At 50.7% G+C, this 19,992-nt stretch overlaps 1 long non-coding RNA gene and 2 pseudogenes across 2 annotated transcripts; 1 reads left to right on the forward strand and 2 right to left on the reverse strand.

Moving 5' to 3' along the window:
- Positions 1-356: 356 nt before the first annotated feature.
- On the forward strand, positions 357-16,005 carry LOC136507205 (O-fucosyltransferase 9-like; annotated as a pseudogene).
- Positions 2,037-10,095, reverse strand: LOC136508878 (uncharacterized). 2 transcript variants are annotated; one of them, XR_010772137.1, is made up of 3 exons: positions 10,002-10,095; positions 2,337-2,515; positions 2,037-2,247 (listed from the first exon to the last, which is right to left on the reverse strand). It is a non-coding gene; the product is annotated as an uncharacterized lncRNA (long non-coding RNA). The 2 variants fall into 2 exon arrangements; XR_010772136.1 differs by lacking the exon at positions 10,002-10,095 and adding an exon at positions 3,835-4,098.
- Positions 16,006-16,557: 552 nt separating the features above from the next.
- LOC136506461 (OVARIAN TUMOR DOMAIN-containing deubiquitinating enzyme 9-like) lies at positions 16,558-19,924 on the reverse strand (annotated as a pseudogene).
- Between the last annotated feature and the right edge of the window lie 68 nt (positions 19,925-19,992).

A 19,992-nucleotide genomic window follows, 5' to 3' on the forward strand; every position in this document is an offset into this window, starting at 1 on the left:
ATATATGTAGGAAGCATGATGGAAAGAGTAACTCCCAGTCAGCTGTGCATAGGAGTCTGTCAATCCTGATGAGTGTTGGATTGTCTTGCTCGTTGCTCCAAGTAAAGCGACGCCCATTCAGACTGATCTCTTTTAGTAGGAGGCTGTCTATAGTTGCTTTGAAGGACTCCACCAAGCGTCTGTTGAGGTTTGTGTTATTCTTATCTTCCGCTTGGTATATGAGGTTGAAATCCCCAAGTATAAGCCATCTGCCATGATTGGGGCAAGGAATGTTCTTAGCTCCTGTAAACCACCGCCTTCTTGGCGATGCTTTTGTTCCAGGCGTGGGTTGGGATGCCTTCCAAGCAGAAGCGGACATGGTAACGGAGGTCGCTGCGGTCGCCGTAGGGGAGCGTACACCATGGTTTGATGTGGACGTTGAAGTTACGAATGGGGAGCTGTCCCAAAGCCACGGCCATGTCTTGACTATCCATATGTGCTATTATATGTTTTTTGTAAATATATTTCTTCTCATCCTAACTTTTGAATGCTGCTATGGTCCCTGTCCACTAGCTGTGATGCTAATCTATTATATTTCTGAAATTCTTGGAAGCTTCACTATGTTGAGTAATTATTAACTCAGGTGTTCTAATGCAGATCTGTGATGCTGTTGCTGTGGCCAGCTTGCTTAATGCTACTCTTGTGATCCCAACATTTCATCTGAATAGCGTCTGGTGTGATCCTAGGTGATTATTTGTCTGATTATTACTTCGTTTCCTTGCAATGATTAAACACCCTTGTAATTTGTGATTCCTATCATTTTGTCTGAAGCAATTTGTCTAAGTTTTAAACATTAAATTGGAAAATTTAACATTCTGATTTTAGAATGATCACTGGTATTGCTTCTGCACTTCTTTATTAAACAGTTTCATGAGGGTATAGATGTTTTATCTGACCTGATGTATTTCTTTCAGAAAATTTGGTGATATATTTGACGAAGATCATTTCATCGAGACACTCAAAGAACATGTAAGAGTTGTGAGAAACTTCCTGAAGATGTTTTGCTGCGCTTCAATCATAATATCAGCAGCATACCAAATATGAGAACTAAAGCCTACTCATCTCCAAACCACTATGTGAACTGCTGGATTTAGGGTACCCCCCCCCCCCCCCCTCCCCCTCTCTCTCTCTTCCTCTTCCTCTTCCCCTGCCCAACCTGGAAAAAATAAAGAGAGCTTGATTTAACTGGGGCAAAACCAAAGCATGAGTTTCATTTAATTTTTCTGTTCTTTGCAGGGTTGTGCGCATAGCCCCATTCTCTAACAGATTAGCCCAGTCAGTTCCATTGAACATCCAGGCCTTGAGGTGTTTGGTAAACTACGATGCATTAAGATTTGCTGAACCAATAATAATTCTCTCAGATGACTTAGTTGGTCGAATCTCAAAAAAGAGTTTGTTGACTGGTGGGAAGTATGTCTCAGTGCATCTTCGCTTCGAAGAGGTTTCAAGTCTCTTATGTGTTCACAATTATGACATTTTTCCCATCTTACTAATACCGTGTATGCTTTCAGGGTATGGTAGCCTTTTCATGTTGTACATATGATGGTGGTTGGAGGGAGAAAACTGAAATGGACAATGCTCAGTGAAAGGAGCTGGAGAGGGAAGTTTCGTCGGCATGGTCGAGTGATAAACCCTGAGGCAAACAGAAGGGAACAGCCAGGCACGGCACGGCGAGGCACGGCACTATGCGGCACTGGCGGCCCGCCTGTGCCGTGCCTGATAGTGCCACCGTGCCGAAGTGGCAGCCCAGGCACTGGCACTATCAAGTGTAAACTGTGCCGTGCCAGTGCCAGCAGGCACGGTGGCACGCCAGTGCCCATGCCAGCCCAGACACTAAACACATTTTAACCAAAGCACTTCATCAGTTCAAGATTGAAGTAACAAGCACAATTTGGAATCAAAATTACCGGAAAAAGAACTGGAGAAACAAAAACAGAGCAAACACACAAGAGTTAAGAAAATAGGAATATGGGAGCATGTGCAATGGCTGCCTCACTAAAAACCTGCTAGGTAAAACTCACCCTTGTGAGAAACCCTAGTCAAGAAAACAGTACAGCCTAGCTCCAAAGTTCAAATGTTCAATGTTCTTACATCATTGTCCAAGTTCTCATATTACAAACCCAAGTTCCATCTAAATGTAAAGACTAAAGTAATAAAGATGAAGACTAATGCTTCAAAGCTTCAAGCTTCAAGCTCCCAGCTGGCCAGCTGCAAAAGAAGAACAGAGTTAGCATTAGGATTACTAATCAGTTAGCAAAAGAAGAAGAGGAAGTTAGGGACTTAGGGGTATGATTTACCTTGGCGGCGGGAGCACTAATCAAGATAGAGGTCTTCAAATGCTTCTTCAAGCTCCTTGTCCTCCACATTGTGCTGCAGCCTTGCCTCCACCAACTCCCAGTCCTTGATGCAGGTGAGCCACTCCACCGTCTCCGGCTTTAGCCTCCTCCGCCGCTCCTCAATGATCCTGCCAGTCATACTAAAGGTAGATTCTGAAGATATGGTAGAGATAGGAACAGTTAAAACATCCTTTGCCATGATGGACAGCACTGGATATGTCAGTTTGTGCTCATGCCCCCATCTCAAGATGTCAAATGAATCATCCAACTGGCTAACAGTATCACAGTCTAAGTATGAGACAAGTTCAGAAGCATTAGAAGCTGTAGAAGTAGCAGCATACAGCAAAGCAGTAGCAGATGTATCTCTAGACAGATTAAGAGTAGAATGCAGCAGTGAAGTACCCCCACCAGAAAAACTAGAATCATCATCATATATTTCATCCCAAGCAGACCTTTTCTTATCAGTTAGGTTTTGAGGGACAGTCCTCCTCAACCTAACAGCTCCATATTTCTCCTCATACTTATTGTAAACATCAATAAGCCTAGCTCTAGTGCCAACCTAGGTAAGCAATGTAGTCTGTACTGGTAAGGTTCATCAACTTCCTTAGCACTTTTGAAAAATCCTTCATTTTAGCTCTAGGGTCCAAGATGAATGCAAAAGAATAGAGCAAAGGTATGTCCCTCCAATACTTATTATATTTGTCCCTCCAATACTTATTATATTTGTCTACCATAGGATGTCTTGGATCCTCTATAGGAACCTCAAGATCAAGATATTTAGATAAAATAGGTCTTAGCATACGCATGGCAGAAACATTAGATGAAGCATTATCCAAAGTAACAGCAAACACTTTTTCAAGCACACCATATTCACCAAGAACAGATGCAACTCTATCAGCAATGTTCTGTCCATTATGGGAACAATCAATAAGCACAAGACCAAGAACCCTCTTCTCTAGTTGCCAATCAGGGTTTATGTAATGAGCAACAACACTAAGATAATCCTCTTTGGCTTTGCCAGACCAAATATTAGAGGTAAGGCACACACAATTAACAGAATCAGAAGCAAGTACCTCAACAAGCTTACTCTTTCTATCAGAAAACATTTTGGCTAAGTCTCTAGTTGTGGTTTGTGTAGAGACAGCCTGAAACTTAGGATTATGAGCATTATTAATGTATTCCTCAAATGCAGCAGATTCACCAAAGCCTGATAGGAACATCTACCCTAGCAAGCAATCTACACAGTTTCAGTACGAGCACTGCATAGGACAGTAATCCCAATTACGCATAGAACCATTAGGATTAAAAGAAATCTGAGACTGACTAAACCCCCTAGTTTTCTCTCGCCTCTTAGCACATTTATCCCTGTGACGACGGAGGTGGCCAGTGCCACCAGTAGATCTACCAGAGTACTGTTTTTTGCAATGGATGCAGACAGCGCCATACCTGATCTTCTTACCTTTGGGACCCATTTTGAAGACCAAGAACCACCTTCGTCACCATCAAGGTCGATGGGGTCCTCTGCGCCAGCTCCACCAGGTACAACTCCACGGTCCGAAGAGCTCTTCTACCTCTTCGTCGCCCATGTCATCGTCGTCGTCATCACCAGGGAGGTCATGGACCCTCTCCATCTCATCAGCCATGGTAGTGGCACTAGCCTCCACCAGTGTCCTCAGAGACAGAGGGAGGCCTAGGACGGCATCCTCACTTGCCCTAGCCTCAAACGTCTACCAAAAGAAGAAGAAAGGAAGAACATGAACATCAGTCAAGAACTCAAGATTCAAGAAAAGAAATCAAGAATGGAGCAGATCGGAGCTAGGGTTAGGGTTAGGCTTCGGAGCTAGGGTTAGGGTGTCTTACCTAGACATCGCCGGCGACGAAGACGGCAGAGCCAGGAGCTCCTAGCAGCAGCGGATCCGCGGATCTGCAGAAGAGGGAGTGAGTCAGTGACAGTGAGAGAAAGAAGAAGAAGAAGAGCAGAAGGGGATGTTACCTGTATCGTCGGAGCTCCAGAGCTAGCGGCTGCCGAAGGACGAGAAGAGGAGGCGAGGTCCTGCGGGGACGACTGGCGAGTCGCCGTCACCCTTGGGAGGGGCCGTTGCCCTTCACCACCGTCGTCGGAGAGGGCGAGATCCAGAGAGGAGAGGACAGAGGAGGGAGAGCGTTGGCCAGCGAGAGGATGAAATGATTTAGGGTTTGTGTGGGTGGGGAGCGGGGGAGGCCGGCCAGCTTATATACGCGGTGGCGCCGTTGCCCTCGATCCAACGGCCATAATCCATCAGGGGGGGATCGGACGGCTGAGTTCCCTGGATAGCGGGCCGTTAGCGGGCCAGGCCACTTTACCATGTCGTGCCCGTGCTAGGCCCATGGGCCGAATTGGCAGCCCAGGCACGGGCACGGGGGCGGAGGTGATAGGGATAGGAAGTGGCAGAGCACGAACGAACCGGGCGCTGACGAACTAGAGTCGCTGTTGTTGGCGAGTAGATGAACGTAGCGCCCAAGACTTACCGTGAACGGTGTGCTGGACGCCTGGGAGACGAGGTGTCTCAATCCCAGGCTAAATCTTTATTAAGCAATTGTCTAAGCCTTATAGGCTCCCTTTTGTTACAAGATGAAAACAAACTCCTAGTTTTACTCTCCTGATCTAACAACCTCAAGCCAGGCGCGGTGATCACGCTCAATCTCGCGTCGCGCAGCGGACGCTGCCTGCATGCTCGTGATCTCGCTCAGCCACTTGCCTTCCTCTTTCTCTGGTAGGTCTAGGCCCACCATAACATCTCTCCCTCCCTCGAGAAACAGCTCGTCCTCGAGCTAGAAGTCTGGATGCATCGTGCGGAACTCCTCAGCTTGCACCCAGGTTGCTTCGGACGCCGGCATGTCGGCCCACTGCACAAGAATGTACCACTCCCCGCGGCGGAGACTAGATCGTAGCACGCTGTTCCTGGGTGCATGAGCGGCCGTCCATGGCGAAGGGGAGGAAGGGCCGGGGCATCGGACGGCGGTGTGCCGTGGAACGGCTTGAGCACCCCAACGTGGAAGACGTCATGTATGCGGGTGCCCTCGGGAAGCTTCAACCGGTAGGCCACCGCGTTCACCTGTTCGATGACTTGGTACGGGCCGGCGAACTTAGGCCCGAGCTTGCCGCGACCTCCAGGGACCAAGGTCTTCGTGGGAGGGTGTAGAAGACGAAGCCACACCCAGTCGCCTACTGAGAGCGTGAGCCGCGCGATGCTTGGCATCATAGGAACGCCGAGCATGTTCTTGTGCTTGGAGTAGGCTGGGCGCGGACCTCCTGTGAGAAACTCAGTCGTGGTTGGCCAGCATCAGTGTCCACCGCAGGCCGTGTGCGCCCTCCCTGGCGTGTACGGCAGCAGGTCCAGGGGGAGGACAGGCCGTAGACGACGGTGAACTGGTGAAGTGCGTAGCGCGGAGTGGAAGGCCGTGTTATAGCAAAATTCGGCCCATGGAAGCCAGTCGAGCCAATCGCGTGGCCGGTCGCCGGTGAGGCACCGCAAATACATTGCGATGGCCTTGTTCACCGCCTCAGATTGGCCGTCCGTCTGGGGGTGGAATGCCGTGCTGAAGCGCAGCTGTACTCCCGCCTGGTGAAAAAGGTCACGCCAGACGCGACCGGTGAAGGCTGGGTCAGCGGTCGCTAACAATGGAGTCGGGGAAGCCGTGTAGCCGAACGATGTCAGTGGAAGAAGGCAGCGGGCTACCGATGCAGTAGTGTACGGGTGCCCCAATGCGATGAAGTGTGCGTACTTCGAAAACCTGTCCACAACAGTGAGGATGACGCTTTTTCCATGCACCTTGGGCAGAGCTTCGATGAAGTCGATGGAGATGTCTGCCCAAACGCGGGACTGGCACCGGTAGAGGTTGAAGAAGGCCAGCAGGGTGGAGCGCCTCCGTTTTGTTGTGCTGGCATGTCGCGCATGACATGACAAAGCCACGGACTGACGCGGTGGTCAGTGCTCCACGTAGAACTCCGCGCGGAGGCGCTGGAGCGTCTTCTGGATCCCCTCATGCGCCCCGGTGTGAGCCAGCCGGAGCACGTCGTCGAGCACCTTTGCCGTGGCGGGCACTGAACACGTGGCTGTCGTGAAGGATGAGGTCGTCGTGTACCCACCATGCGTCCCCATGGGCGCCCGCCGTGATGGCGTCCCAGGCGTGTGCGCAGGGCATCGGAGTCCTCCAGCTCGGCCCACAGGTCCGCGAAGAGCTAGAACGCGGGGATGGACAGCGCTGCCAGGGATGGCGCTGAGTCTGGAAGCGCGACCAGTAGTGGCGCCTCGCCATCACGCCGCGATAAGGCGTCGGCAACGACGTTGAGGCGACCTTGACGATACTCCACCTGGAAATCATATCCGAAAAGTTTGCTAACCCAGTGATTTTGTGGGATCGTTGATAGGCAGTTGGTCGAGGAGGAACTTGAGAGCGTAGTGGTCGGTATGGACGACGAAAGCAGCACCCCTAGAGGTAGGGCCTCCAATGCCGGACCGCCTGCACCAAGCCTATGAGTTCGCGTTCGTATGCCGTGGACTTGAGGTGGCGTGCGGTGAACGGCCGGCTGAAGAAGGCGGTCGGCCCGTCGTCTTGGTGCAGCACCACGCCGAAGCCGGAGCCGGAGGCATCACAGTCGACGACAAAGTTGCGGGTGAAGTCTGGCAAGTGGAGGACGGGCGCTGCCGATAGCGCCGCCTTCAGCTCGCCGAAGGCCGTGGACGCGGCCTCGGTCCACTGGAAGCTGTTCTTCCGTAGCAGCTGTGTTAGTGGCGCGGCGATGGCGCCATAGTTGCGGATGAATCGCCGGTAATAGCCGACGAGGCCCAGGAAACCGCGCAGCCCCCGGGTTGATCTTGGCTGCGGCCAGTCCTGGACCGCGGCCACCTTGGAGGTGTCCATGGCGACACCGGCCCCCGTGATGACGTGATCGAGGTAGTGCACCGATGGCTCGGCGAAAGAGCACTTGGAGCGCTTGATGTGGAGGCGGTGCTCACGAAGGACGTCGAGGACGGTGCGGAGCTGCTGCAGGTGTTCTGTCCACGTTGTGCTATAGACGAGGATGTCATCAAAGAATACAAGTATGCAACGGTGGAGGAATGGCTTGAGGACGAAGTTCATGAGCGCCTGGAACGTCGATGGCGCGTTCGAGAGGCCGAACGGCATGACGAGGAATTCGAAGTGGCCATGGTGCGTCTAGAACGCCGTTTTTGCCATGTCGTCGGGGTGGACGCGCACCTGATGGTAGCCCGATCGGAGGTCAAGTTTGGTGAAAAATTTGGCGCCGTGCAGCTCATCGAGCAGTTCCTCGACGACAGAAATGGGGAACTTGTCCTTCACAGTCACCGCGTTCAGCGCCCTGTAATCGACGCACAATCGCCATGACGCGTCGGCTTTCTTGACAAGGATGATGGGCGCCGAAAATGGGGACGTGCTGATCCGGATGATCCCCCGTTGGAGCATCTCTTCACACTGCCTCTCCAGTTCGTCCTTCTAGAGTTGGGGATACCTATATGGCCAGACGGCGACTGGGTCGGTGGCCGGCTTGAGGTGGATCCTGTGATCGCACGGCCGGCCCGGCGGTAGGCCCGTCGGTGCCGCGAAGACGTCGTCGTAGGCGTCGAGGAGGCGTTCGAGCAGTGCCCCCTCGGTCCCCTTGGCGGTGTAGAGGTGGCCCGCGTGAATGCGTCCCGCGCACTGGACAGAGGAGCGTGGCGCTCCGAGGCCCTTCCAGAGGACCCGGCGCCCGTGGCATGTGAACGCCATCCGCAGAGCATCGAAGTCCCATAGGATCGGGCCGAGAGTCCGAAGCCACGCGATGCCGAGCACCATATCGTAGCAATCGAGCGGAATGGAGTAGCAGTCGACCTTGAAGTCCTCCGCCCCAATCCGCACGCCCACGTCGTGCGCAAGGCCGTGACACGCAATGCGGTCGCCGTTGGCGACGACAACGTGTGCGCCGGCACTGTCGCTAAAGCTGAGGCCGACGCGCCGCGCTGCCCCCGCGCTGATGAAGTTATGCGTGGATCCGGAGTCGAGGAGGGTCATGAATGTGTGCTGGCCAATGTGAACGCGGAGCTGCATCGTCTCCTCGGTGCGGATGCCAGTGATCGCCGAGAGGGAGATCATGGGCGCCTCCGAGTCGAACTTTGGCGGCTCCGTTGCCTGGACCTCCTAGGCTGCGTCGTCGTCGTCTGGCGCCTCCACAATGTAGTCCGACGCCTCCAGGAAGAAGAGACGCGTGCACTTGTGCCCTCGGACGTACGGTTCGTCGCAGTTATAACACAGCCCTTGCTTGCGACGAAGGGCCATGTCGTCCGGGGACAGGCGCTTGAACGGGCGCGCTGCTGGTGCGGTGGAGCCTCCTGGGGCGCTCGGCGTCGCGGTCGGGGCTGGCACAGCGGCAGGTACCCCGGGCGCCCGCCTAGGAGGACGGAGTGACGACGCCGGCAAGGCCACCTGATGAGGTGTGTTCCGGCGCTCGTAGGCACGGGCCAGGAGCATCGCGCGTTGGAGGTCCTACGGTTCGTGGAGTTCGACATCGACGCAGGATGTGATCTGGTAGATCGCCGGTGAAGAGCTGCGCCTTCTGTAGCGGGGCGAGGCGGCCGGCGTGAGCCGCACAGGCCTGAAAAGCCTCCATGTACGCGTCAACCGTCGACGTGAACGGCAGGCGCACCAGATCGGACAAATGGTTGGTGCTCAACGGCGGCCCAAAGCGCTGGTGACAGAGCCGCCGAAACTCCTCCCATGTCGGTCGTCCGCAGTCGCCTTCGAGGACGAGGTACCATTGCTGCGCCACCCCGGTTAAGTGGTAGGATGCCAGCCATACCCGGTCGGTATGTCGTGTTTGTTGGCCTCGGAAGAATTGTTCACATTTGTTGAGCTAGCTCAGTGGATCATCTTTACCATCGTAGGTGGGGAATGAGAGTTTTTGGTAGCGTGGGACAGTGGGGTGGCCGGATTCATGAGGTATGTGGGGGTGTGTAGAGGAGTAGCACACGGGTGCGGATGGCATGGATTGGGACGATGCTGGGCATAAGCCCCCGAGGATGGATGACATCGATGGCACTGGCGAGGACGAGTGTGGAAATTGAATCTGGGTGATTGGCACCCTCGTGGATGGTGGAGGCAAGGACGTGGTGGGTGGGGTGGAGAAGGCTGGTACCAGGGTCTGGAACGGCGGAACGGAGAAAAGCTCGAAGCTGACCGGCGCCGGGGGTGGCAGTGCCGGTATACCGTCGTAACCCGGAAGGCCATAGGGGTATGACATCGGCGGAACGGGTGGCCGGCTCTCGACGGAGGACATGCGCATGGACAAGTCCCCAATCTGCCTCTGCATGGCATAGATGGCCGCGGCGAGGTGGCCGAACGCTTCGGCCGTGGGTTCAACGGACTGAAGTTGAGGGGTGGGTAATGACAAGGTGGTGACGATGTGGGAGGAGGACACGACGGTGGAGGGTGGGCGGTGGTAGTGGAAACCACGCCGGCGGAGGGTGGAGCGGTGGTGTGAATGACCGGAGCCGAGGACGCCATGGTCTCTGATACCAGGTTGTTACGGCCTACTCGGCTGGGAAGGGGACGGAGGTGATAGGGATAGGAAGTGGCAGAGCACGAACGAACCGGGCGCTGACGAACTGGAGTCGCCGTCGTTGGCGAGTCGACGAACGCAGCGCCCAAGACTTACCATGAACGGTGTGCTGGACGCCAGGGAGACGAGGTGTCTCAATCCCAGGCTAAATCTTTATTAAGCAATTGTCTAAGCCTTATAGGCTCCCTTTTGTTACAAGATGAAAACAAACTCCTAGTTTTACTCTCCTGATCTAACAACCTCAAGCCAGGCGCGGTGATCGCGCTCAATCTCGCGTCGCGCGCGGACGCTGCCTGCATGCTCGCGATCTCGCTCAGCCACTTGCCTTCCTCTTTCTCTGGTAGGTCTGGCCCACCATAACATCTGGTTTCCAAAGTATTGCAGCCGGCGGGACAAAGAGACTCCTCCGCCGGTTTGATGTTTTTCCAGAACAGGTTCGCGCGGGCGTTGGCCCTGTCGAAGTGGAGCAGCCAGCCGAAAAACTTGATTTTACCCAGGAGACCACACTTCCAGATGAGGGAGGGGTAGTGCAGGGTGGGGTCGTGAGCATGGAGAGCGAGGTAGGCACCACGGCACGTGAAGGGAGGAGAATGGGGGAGGACCAATCGCCGATCATCAGAGGTGTCACTGAGGCGGATGCCAGCAAGTAGGTTAAGGAGAGTGCTCAGTTCAGCAGCGGCACGGCTGGTGAGACGAACGTGGAGGAGGGACGCCAGGCCGGCAGCAAGTGTGGATGCTACGGAAGCGAGGGGCCGCCGGCAGTGAGAGAAGATGGCCGGGAACGCGGAGGCGAGATTGGAAGTGCCGAGCCAGGTGTCGAGCCAGAAGGAGGTCGAGGTGCCATCACCGACCACAACCGTGGTAATCTGGCGAAGCCGGGGGAGCTCCTCGATCTCGGACGATCGATCCCAGGAAGAAGGTGGGGTCGTCACCGAGGTCCGGGGCGGAGTGGCGTAGGAACCACGTCTTCCAAGGGAGGGTTTCAGGCCCCAGGAGCTTGCAAACGAGCTTCATAAGGAGGCAGTGGTTCTGATCTTCGGTGTTGTGAACGCCAAGACTGCCGGCCTCTTTAGAGAGGCAAACACGATCCCAAGCGATAAGGCACTGCGAGCCATGGCATTTGTTTTCGTCGGTCCACAGGAAGGCACAGCGGCGGGCGTCAATGGATTCCTTGACCGTTTTGGGTAAGAGGAGAGCGAGCATATAGTGAATGGCGAGGCTACGAGTCCTACGACCCAAGACAGAGTTGAGGAGAATGACGCGGCCACCGGAGCTGAGCGGTTTGGCCTTCCAGCCGGCCAAGTAGCGGTCAAAGGAGGCAATGAGGGGCTAAAAATCGGACACACGGAGCTTATGAGGCGAAAGGGGAAGGCCGAGGTAGGTTTGCGGGAAAGAGGAGACGGTGCAGCCCAGGATGCTTGCCATTTCAGAGATAGAAGCGTCGTCGATGTTCATGGGAACAAAAGTGGATTTGTGAAAATTGACGTGGAGGCCCGTGGCAAGAGAGAAACTATCAAGGATCTGCTTGAGGTGCATCACGGCGTCGCGGTCACCCCTGCTCATGATGAGCGTGTCGTCCGCGTACTGGAGTACAGGGCAAGGGAGGTCGGGAGCCAAGGGGTGGCGAAGGCGGCCGTCCCTGGAGGCGCACTGGAGGAGTCTTTGGAGCACATCAGCAACAATAATGAAAAGGTAGGGGGAGATTGGGTCACCCTGACGAAGGCCGCGGCGGCAAGAGAACCACCGGCCCGGGACGCCGTTAAGGAGGATCGAGGTTTTACCAGTGCACAGGGTGCTAGAAATCCAGGAGCACCAGGTGGCATCGAAACCGCGCGCGCGCAGGATGCAATCTAAGCTGTCCCAAAATTTTCTGCTATATTCCGGCCATGGACGAAACCGGTCTGGTCGGCATCAATGAGGCTGGGGATGAGTGGTCGGATGCGATTAGACAGCATCTTGGTGACAAGCTTCATGGGACAGTTTTGGAGAGAGATCGGCCGGAAGGCGTCCGGGGTGTTGGCACCATCCTTTTTTGGCAGGAGGACCAAGAGTGCTCGGTTTAAGCCGTCAAGATCGACATCCCAACGCTGAAAGGCGTGGGAGAAGGAGAGGAGATCGTGCCTAGTCTCATGCCACAGGGACCGGTAGAACGCGGGTCCAAAGCCGTCAGGGCCTGGACTTGAATTGACGTTCATGGCGAAGAGGGCAGCAGAGAGCTCATCTAGCGTGAAGGGGGCGCAAAGAGCAGCATCATTGACAGTGAAAGAGGGATAAAGGTCGGTGAGGGTGAAGCCCCAAGTAGGCGTGTGGGTCTGACCGAGGAGGTTAGAGTAAAAATTAAGGAGTAACGTGCTCTTTGCGGCATGATTCGTGTGGAGGTGACCGGAATCGTCCAGCAGTTCGGGAATGGCGTTGCGCCGCTTGCGCCCGGAGGCCGAGGCATGGAAGAATCGAGAGTTTTCGTCCCACTCGAAGGCGAGTTTGACGGAAAATCGTTGCCGCCAATAGGTGAGCTTTTCATGGTTGACGGTGTGTAGGGCGGCGGACGCACAATCTCTGAGGAGGGACTCAGAAGAGTGGAGAGGGCGGCACTCCTCAAGCAGGTCAAGAGCATCGATCAGGAGGCGGGTGTCTGTTTCGCGTTGGTCTCAGGGGAGCGGGTACGCTTAGACCAAGCGCGACAGCTGCGGCGGCAGGCTTTGATGCGCCCGCAAAGGGAGGGGGGCACGGAGGCAGTGGGGGAGCCGGACCAGGACGCGGTCACCATTGCCCTGAACCCGCGCTGTGTAAGCCAAAAACGTTCGAAACGAAAACAGTGGCTTTTTATATCGGCCAGAAGCGGGACGTGATCGGAGGCGACGCGAGTCCGTACGGTGAGGGAGGTGTTGGGGAACGCCCGATCCCAGGAGTCGTTAACGAAGACTCGATCTAAGCGGACGAGGGTGGGGCATTCACGCCGGCTGGACCAGGTGAACTGACGGCCAAGGAGAGGGATTTCAATAAGGGCGAGAGCGTGAATGGTGTCGTTGAACCAACCGGCCTCGTCAGCGTGGAAGGCGTCATTGTTCTTCTCATCGGGGAACCGAGTGAGGTTGAAGTCCCCAAACACGAGCCAGGGGGGGGGGGCAAGGAGGGCCAAGATCACGGAGGAAGGCAGGTTTATCCGCCCGGACAGCGGGGGCGTAGACGCAGGTGCAGGTGAAAGCGAAGCCATCATCCTTGAGGGAGAGGTCAGCAGAAACAGAGTAATCGCTACGAGAAGACCCAGAGAGGGCGAACAGAGAGGGGTCCCAGGCCAGGAGGACGCCGCCCGCGGCACCGACGGCATCCTTGGCGAGGAAAGCCGAGAGCCGGGATGGAAGGAAGGAGCGAGTTTTGGAAGGGGTGAGGGAGGAAAGTTTAGTTTCTTGGAGCCCGACGATGGACGGAGAAGCGCTGATGATCTCCATCAGGACGTCCTCGAGAGGAGCGAGATCGATTTATGCATAAGAAGAGCGAGGCACCAAATAACACAAACAGGACTCGATCGACGGCACGAACAAGGGATGGTGTACAGCACAAGGGCCACCATGAAGCCCGGACACAGAGGGAACAATGGGTAAGGGGGTGAACATGGCACAGGAGCCACCCCGGAGCTCAGACACAACTACAGGAAAATAAAACAAGTGCCCTAAAGGCAACAGACGGCTGCAGAGGAGGCGCCCGGACGCAGGGGGCCGCAGCCGGAGACGAGTGGGCGGCATCACGCGACGGAGGGGGCACCGAGGGGCGCGCTCGCGGCGAGGTCAATGCCGCAGACGCGCGCCAGGCGACGGAGGCGCGCAGAGGGAACGCGTGCCGGAGGGGGGGCGTTCCAGGACGCCGGAGGCCTCCAGGGCGGCTACCATGTCGGAGGAGGCCTTGGAGATGTCGAGCTTGGCCGCCTGGACGCGGGAGGCCTTGGTGACGGCGTCCTCGTAGAAGGGGTTCTCCTTCGCGGCGAGGCGGCGGCTCCGGCGAATCTTGGAGGCGCTGTTCCTATTTCCTTTTTGTCTTTGTCTAAACACATTTTGGGTCTAGGCCTCTTAGGCTACTGCTCAGCTCATGGGAGTCCAGCATTTTTTATGTTGGACAGACAGTTGCTTCGTATGCACTGAATCATGCAGTCAGTTTTCAAAGTTAGGTGGTGTTTGGGTGGAGCTCCTAAATTTTAGTCGCTGTCTCATCGAATGTTTAGACATATGCATGTAGTATTAAATATAGATTAATTACAAAACTAATTACATAGTTTGTGACTAATTTACGAGACGAATCTTTTAAGCCTAATTGGGTCATGATTTGACAATGTTTTGCTACAGTGAACATGTGCTAATGACGGATTAATTAGGTTTAAAAAATTCGTCTCGTGGAGTACTGACGGATTATGTAATTTGTTTTTTTATTAGTATCCGAACACCCCATACAACGTCCTCCCGACACACCTCCTAAATTTTAGTCGCTGAAATCAAACACCACCTTATTGCTTCAAACCCCACCCCACCCCCTCTTTTTTTGGTATTCACTTAACAAGTCAGGTTGGTTGGAAGTTGGCTTTTGAAAAATATTTCAATATGTAAAAGGGGTTTACTGGAGATGATATGTGCTCACTAAATGAATTTATGCAGGTTGCCATGATGCTGCGGGGCATGGGATTCGCCAATACAACCTCCCTATATGTTGCTTTGGGTAAATATACAACTCTGAAAAATATATGGATCCTCTTCGCCAGAAATTCCCTCTTTAACAACGAAGGATTCTCTTGCTTCGCCTGAAGAACTTGCTCAGTTTAAGGTATTTCTTGCACCAGCACTCATATGCATGCATGATGGTGTTACATTTACTACATAAAAATTTGGAACCATTTGATGTTCAAAAGTATCTATTTTGGTGAGGACTGAAGGTAGATTAAAAACTGATGTTTCATTTGATGGATTATGTTATTTCCAACTCACCGACCAATTCGCTATAGGGGCACTCGTCTCAGCTAGCAGCGTTAGATTACACTGTCTGTGTTCAGAGCGAAGTGTTTGTGACAACTCAAGGGGGAACTTCCCTCACTTTCTGATGGGGCACAGGCGCTACCTGTTTGGGGGGAATGCGAAGACAATAAAACCAGACAAGCGGAAGCTGGTCTTATCTTTTGTAATCAATCAGTCTGTCACTTGTTGCTAGTTACAGTCAAATCACACAGAACAATTTTCATCTTTGATTCCATTCAGATGATAATTCTTTGCTAAAGCAACTGCTTAAAACAATATGTTTTGACCAATGGTCCACTTGGGCTGTTGTTCCTTACCTAATAACCAACTGCTTTAAGGAATATATTTTTCCACCCACCCATCTGAACTGATGCCTGAATTTTTTACACCAGATGCCTTTTGTAGCTTTTACATACTTCTCTGAATATATAGTCCAGTCAACAAATTGTAATGTACTTTATTTGGCCTTCGAATTTATGGCTCGCATAATTTGCTTAGAAGTGTATTATTTAAATGGTTTTTTTTAAAAAAAAATCATTTTGCGATTTCAGATGGGATCATTTCAAGCAGAACATGCAGGAAATACTGCATCACAGCGACATGAGGAGCATTGCATTCAGGAAACCAAATGATTCGGTGTACACGTTCCCAATGCCTGATTGCATGTGTCGGCAAGATGGGATGATATAGGCCTAACGACAGCATAAATACGAGGGAAATCCTTTTGTGTTTTGGTTTTGAGACTGATACCATACAGTTAGGTAGGCGTAGGCAGGTATCTTGTTCTTGTACATTCATAACCTGTAGGTAGTGTCACCATATTATGCTAGCAAGACTGACCAAGTATTCACTGATTCATGTTGGTTCCACTACTCTAGGGTGGTCTATAGAGGAGATACAGTTGGGGGTTGGGTTGTGGGCTGTGGATGTTGAATTCCAGCACACTTGACTTGAGAGAGGGCTTCCGACAAAGTGAGACCCTACCTTACTCCATAATTGTATATATGTAATGGGGATGCCTAACTACAAATGGGGGAAATACTTTCTGATATAAGATACTCCGTAGCATGGAGTTTACTTGTTCTTACACTACACTTCATCTTGTTCCTGGAATCTTGGCAGTTCCCTGTATTGTTTCTGCAGATGCTGCTCTTGGGCAACGGCTCATCATATAAACTTGAGTAATTGTTGTTATATTTCACGGTACAGGATTCTGTATTGTACATTTACTGCTGCTTCTTATACATATAGCCATAGGTATTAATTCAATAGAGAAGGAAATAAAGTGTCTTTTTTCTCTGAATGGCATCGTCTTCCCTCGGTACGCGGCAGACATATTATGCTTATCCGGTCTGATGTAAATTCAGACACTTTGAGGCCATGAGAGCCGCCATCTGCACTCAATTTGATCTGGAAGTACATACAGACCGTAGAATTTGCTTCAATATGAAGAAACAGGAACCGGCAACACATCTCATATGCAAAAAAAAAAAAAAAAAAAAAAAAAAACATTCGTATTTTGTTTGTTTATTTATTTATTTATTGAAAAACAACAGAAACAAGGGTGGGGAATCCACAAATGTAGAAGTTATCAAAACTCCAACGAGTTTGACCCTCTGAATGACTCCCTCCCTCCCTCCCTATATGTACAAATGGGGTAGTGAGAATCATCTACTACGCACAGTACTGTATATGTCTCCCCTATGGCAATGGCAATGGCAATGGCAATTGCAATGCAGTGCCATCCAGGCACAAGCCGCAACCACCCATGGCCTCCGCGTCGTCATAGGTCAGTCACATAGCCCAACAGAAAGGCCCCTGTATGTTAGCTGCTCAGGATCCCTAGCTGCTCTAATATTCTTCCTGGTCCTGGGAATGCTAGCTAGAAGGGCCACCAGCTTTTCTTTTTGTTCTCCAAAACCAGCAACTCTGCAGCAACAGATAATAATGATGAAATCAAACAGTCAACAAACATGGTCAACATACTAAATGCTGACATCTAATACCTCCTTCCGGATATATGGAGGTGTAGTGCACCTCAGCCCAAAAACTCAAGCATATAACTGCACGAAAAAACTCCAGAGTTTAGATAGCCAAAACATGCTCACTTCTGCTCATCAACAAAAGCAACCATGGATAAATATGCCCAAGAAAAAAAAAATAACTTTGCTTAGGCAAACAAAACTCAAATTTTGATGTGAGGGCAAGCACCTAAGTTTCACATGAAGTCGATAAAATATTTGTTGAATCTAGACATCTAGTATATAAAAACTCAATAACAATCATATTAGAAAACAAGCATTACCTCTTCTGGATTTCTCAACAACAGGAAGAATCTCAATGTAACATGTATCTCTGAATGATGTCAGAATGAAGATCTTTACACCGTACTGCAAAAGCCAGTGCATGCACTTGAGTTTCATATCATATATACACAAATACAATAAAAAGACCAATAGTATACTAGGATCCCAGTAGTATACTATGATCCCAGTCCAAGAAAAATAAAAGACAGGCAGACTGAAAAAAATTTGTCCAATGAAAGAAATTCTAATATACTCCTAGTTCTCATACTAGGGCACCAGCCATGCAATGCAATTCTGACAACGCCGACCAATCAGCTTGCAAACCCATAACAGAGACAGCATGCTAGCAGAAGAAACCAAATTGTAGAAAATATAGTTGAAACAACAGGATTGTTGGACAGAAAGATCAACCAATTGCAGAAACAGCAACTGTAACATCATCACTAGTTTAACTTTAATCTTATTTGCTGATTGTGCCTGCATTGAAAATAAAAGATGTATATGCTGACCACTTATTTGCGAGCTTCGCTTTCAGTGACGATTTTTTCTTTTTGTAATTTTGTGTGCACTTGTGTACTTTGTATCGTTTTTTACCCTATCATAATTGATTAGGCGGAGCTCCTGCCTCTTCCAAATATAACAAGGTATGTTAACCACTGAAGCCAGATTCATTAGCCACTAATGGCAGTGGCACTTGTGAAAGTGGAGGATTTACTTGGTACCTTTACCAAATATATAATGTCAGACTGTACATTAACACAACAACAAAAAGGTCAAGAACAAAAAGTTTACCGTGTCTGCAGCAGCCTGCAATGTAACATGGTCACCCCACTCTCCGCTCCTGATTTGATTGTTTAAGCAAAACAAAATGAGGACGTACATTTAGATTATTATAACTTAACATTTGATTATAAATAGAGAGCAGAAGAAATACTCACTTTGACATTTTTCCGAGATAGTCCCTGTAATCCATAGGGACATATCCTGCATAAATCTCAGGATGCGATTCAAGCTGCCATGTGCCAGCAATTTGAAGGGATTTAGAGGGAATACATAGAAATCCAAAAACAAAGAACGACAAGAATGTGCAAGAAGGGGAGAAAATACTGGGATGAAGCATGGTAGTAGATATTTACCAATGAAATGCATTTGCATACAGAAGTTCATATATGGTTGAAATTAACTAGTCTTTTCAGAAATACTAACCTGCTTCACCACTTGTTGCCGAACAAGTCTGTGATGTTCAGGAGTTTGGTAAAATTGATCTGATAGCGCTCGAAACTATTTAATAGACCACACAATACAAATAGATACTGTGAGATGGCATCACGGAAAAGCGGGAAAATGGTGGATCCTTTACACAAACCTGGCAATCACCATCTCCTTTAACCTTGAGATCAACCAAACCATACAGAACCAACCTGTTGAAAAGAAAGAAATTACATTTCAGTCAAATGACAAAAATATTACAATACTGACACGGCATAGGTTATTTATGAGTTATTAAGAAATTATTCTATCCACTGGCAGCATCAATTTGTGTTGGTAACATCTTTTAAATGTTTCATATGCTACTATGGCACATCGGCTCTGTTATGACTGTCTGACACATATACTCTAAACTTCGGTTTACCTACCTGTCAAGAAGTCTTTGATGATCTGAAATGGCTTCATCAACAGAAGGAATCTCTCCATTTATTTTAGGAACATGCGGTGACAGCAAAAGGAAAAGATTATCAAAACCCTCACGGTAAGCCTTGAGAATGCAGATAGTGGTAGATGTAACTTGCATGTTGAAAAAGCGAAGTGACTGATAGTACTTACAGGAACAGGAACAGGAACCATGTTGTTCAACCTAGGACGGCGCGTGGGCGAAGCCATTGCTGCGTGAGAACAGCGGAATGTTGTTGGTCGTCAGAGGCGCTGGTTGCCCCGGATGCTTCGGCGAGGGCGACATGGGACAACTCTTCCTGAAGGGCCTCCGCGATGACCTCGTCGTTGTCAACCGCATCGACATGCTCAACCTTGATCTCGACGGAGTTTGAGCTACCCATGTCGTCTCCGGTGGGCTGACGATGAAGAGGGCGAACAAAGGCTGTACAAGGTGTAGTAGGGGTGGTTTGGGTGCGATCATGAACAGAGTAGCCAGCGGAGGAGGCGGGGAGGAGATGGTGAAGACCCCCAAAATAGCGACCTGACCCCGTGGTATCATTCCAACCTTCTTTTATAAAGACATTGCATGAGCGTCCGTGTCTTTGACATCAACGCAGCAACGATGGAAAGATCTCTAATCCTTTTGTGTTACTAAACATCAAAGTTCTGGTGACCACGTAAATTCTGTCAAATCTGAGTATATGATCAATTGGTGGCCTACACTGATACTGCTCATCAATACGTTACGTGATTCTATATATACATATATGCTTTTTTTTATATTTAATTCTGGATAAAATAACTGTCTCGTGGCAACACGCGGGGTCCTAACTGGTTTACTAGATAGACGGATATATGTTCACGTTAGAGCTCTACAATGTAATTATTTTTATAAATTAAAAAAAAATACTTCCCATTACTAAATACCTCCATGTTTTACTTTCACTATGCCTGTGTTTTACTTTGTTACTTTCATCTACCTTATCGTTTTACTTTATTACTTTCATCTACCTTATCACGAGAGGTTTTACTAGCCTCCCGTCTCATTGACTGAGCTGATGTCATTT

The sequence above is a fragment of the Miscanthus floridulus genome, chromosome 15 (assembly GCF_019320115.1).
Source record: "Miscanthus floridulus cultivar M001 chromosome 15, ASM1932011v1, whole genome shotgun sequence".
Classification (NCBI taxonomy): Eukaryota; Viridiplantae; Streptophyta; class Magnoliopsida; order Poales; family Poaceae; genus Miscanthus; species Miscanthus floridulus.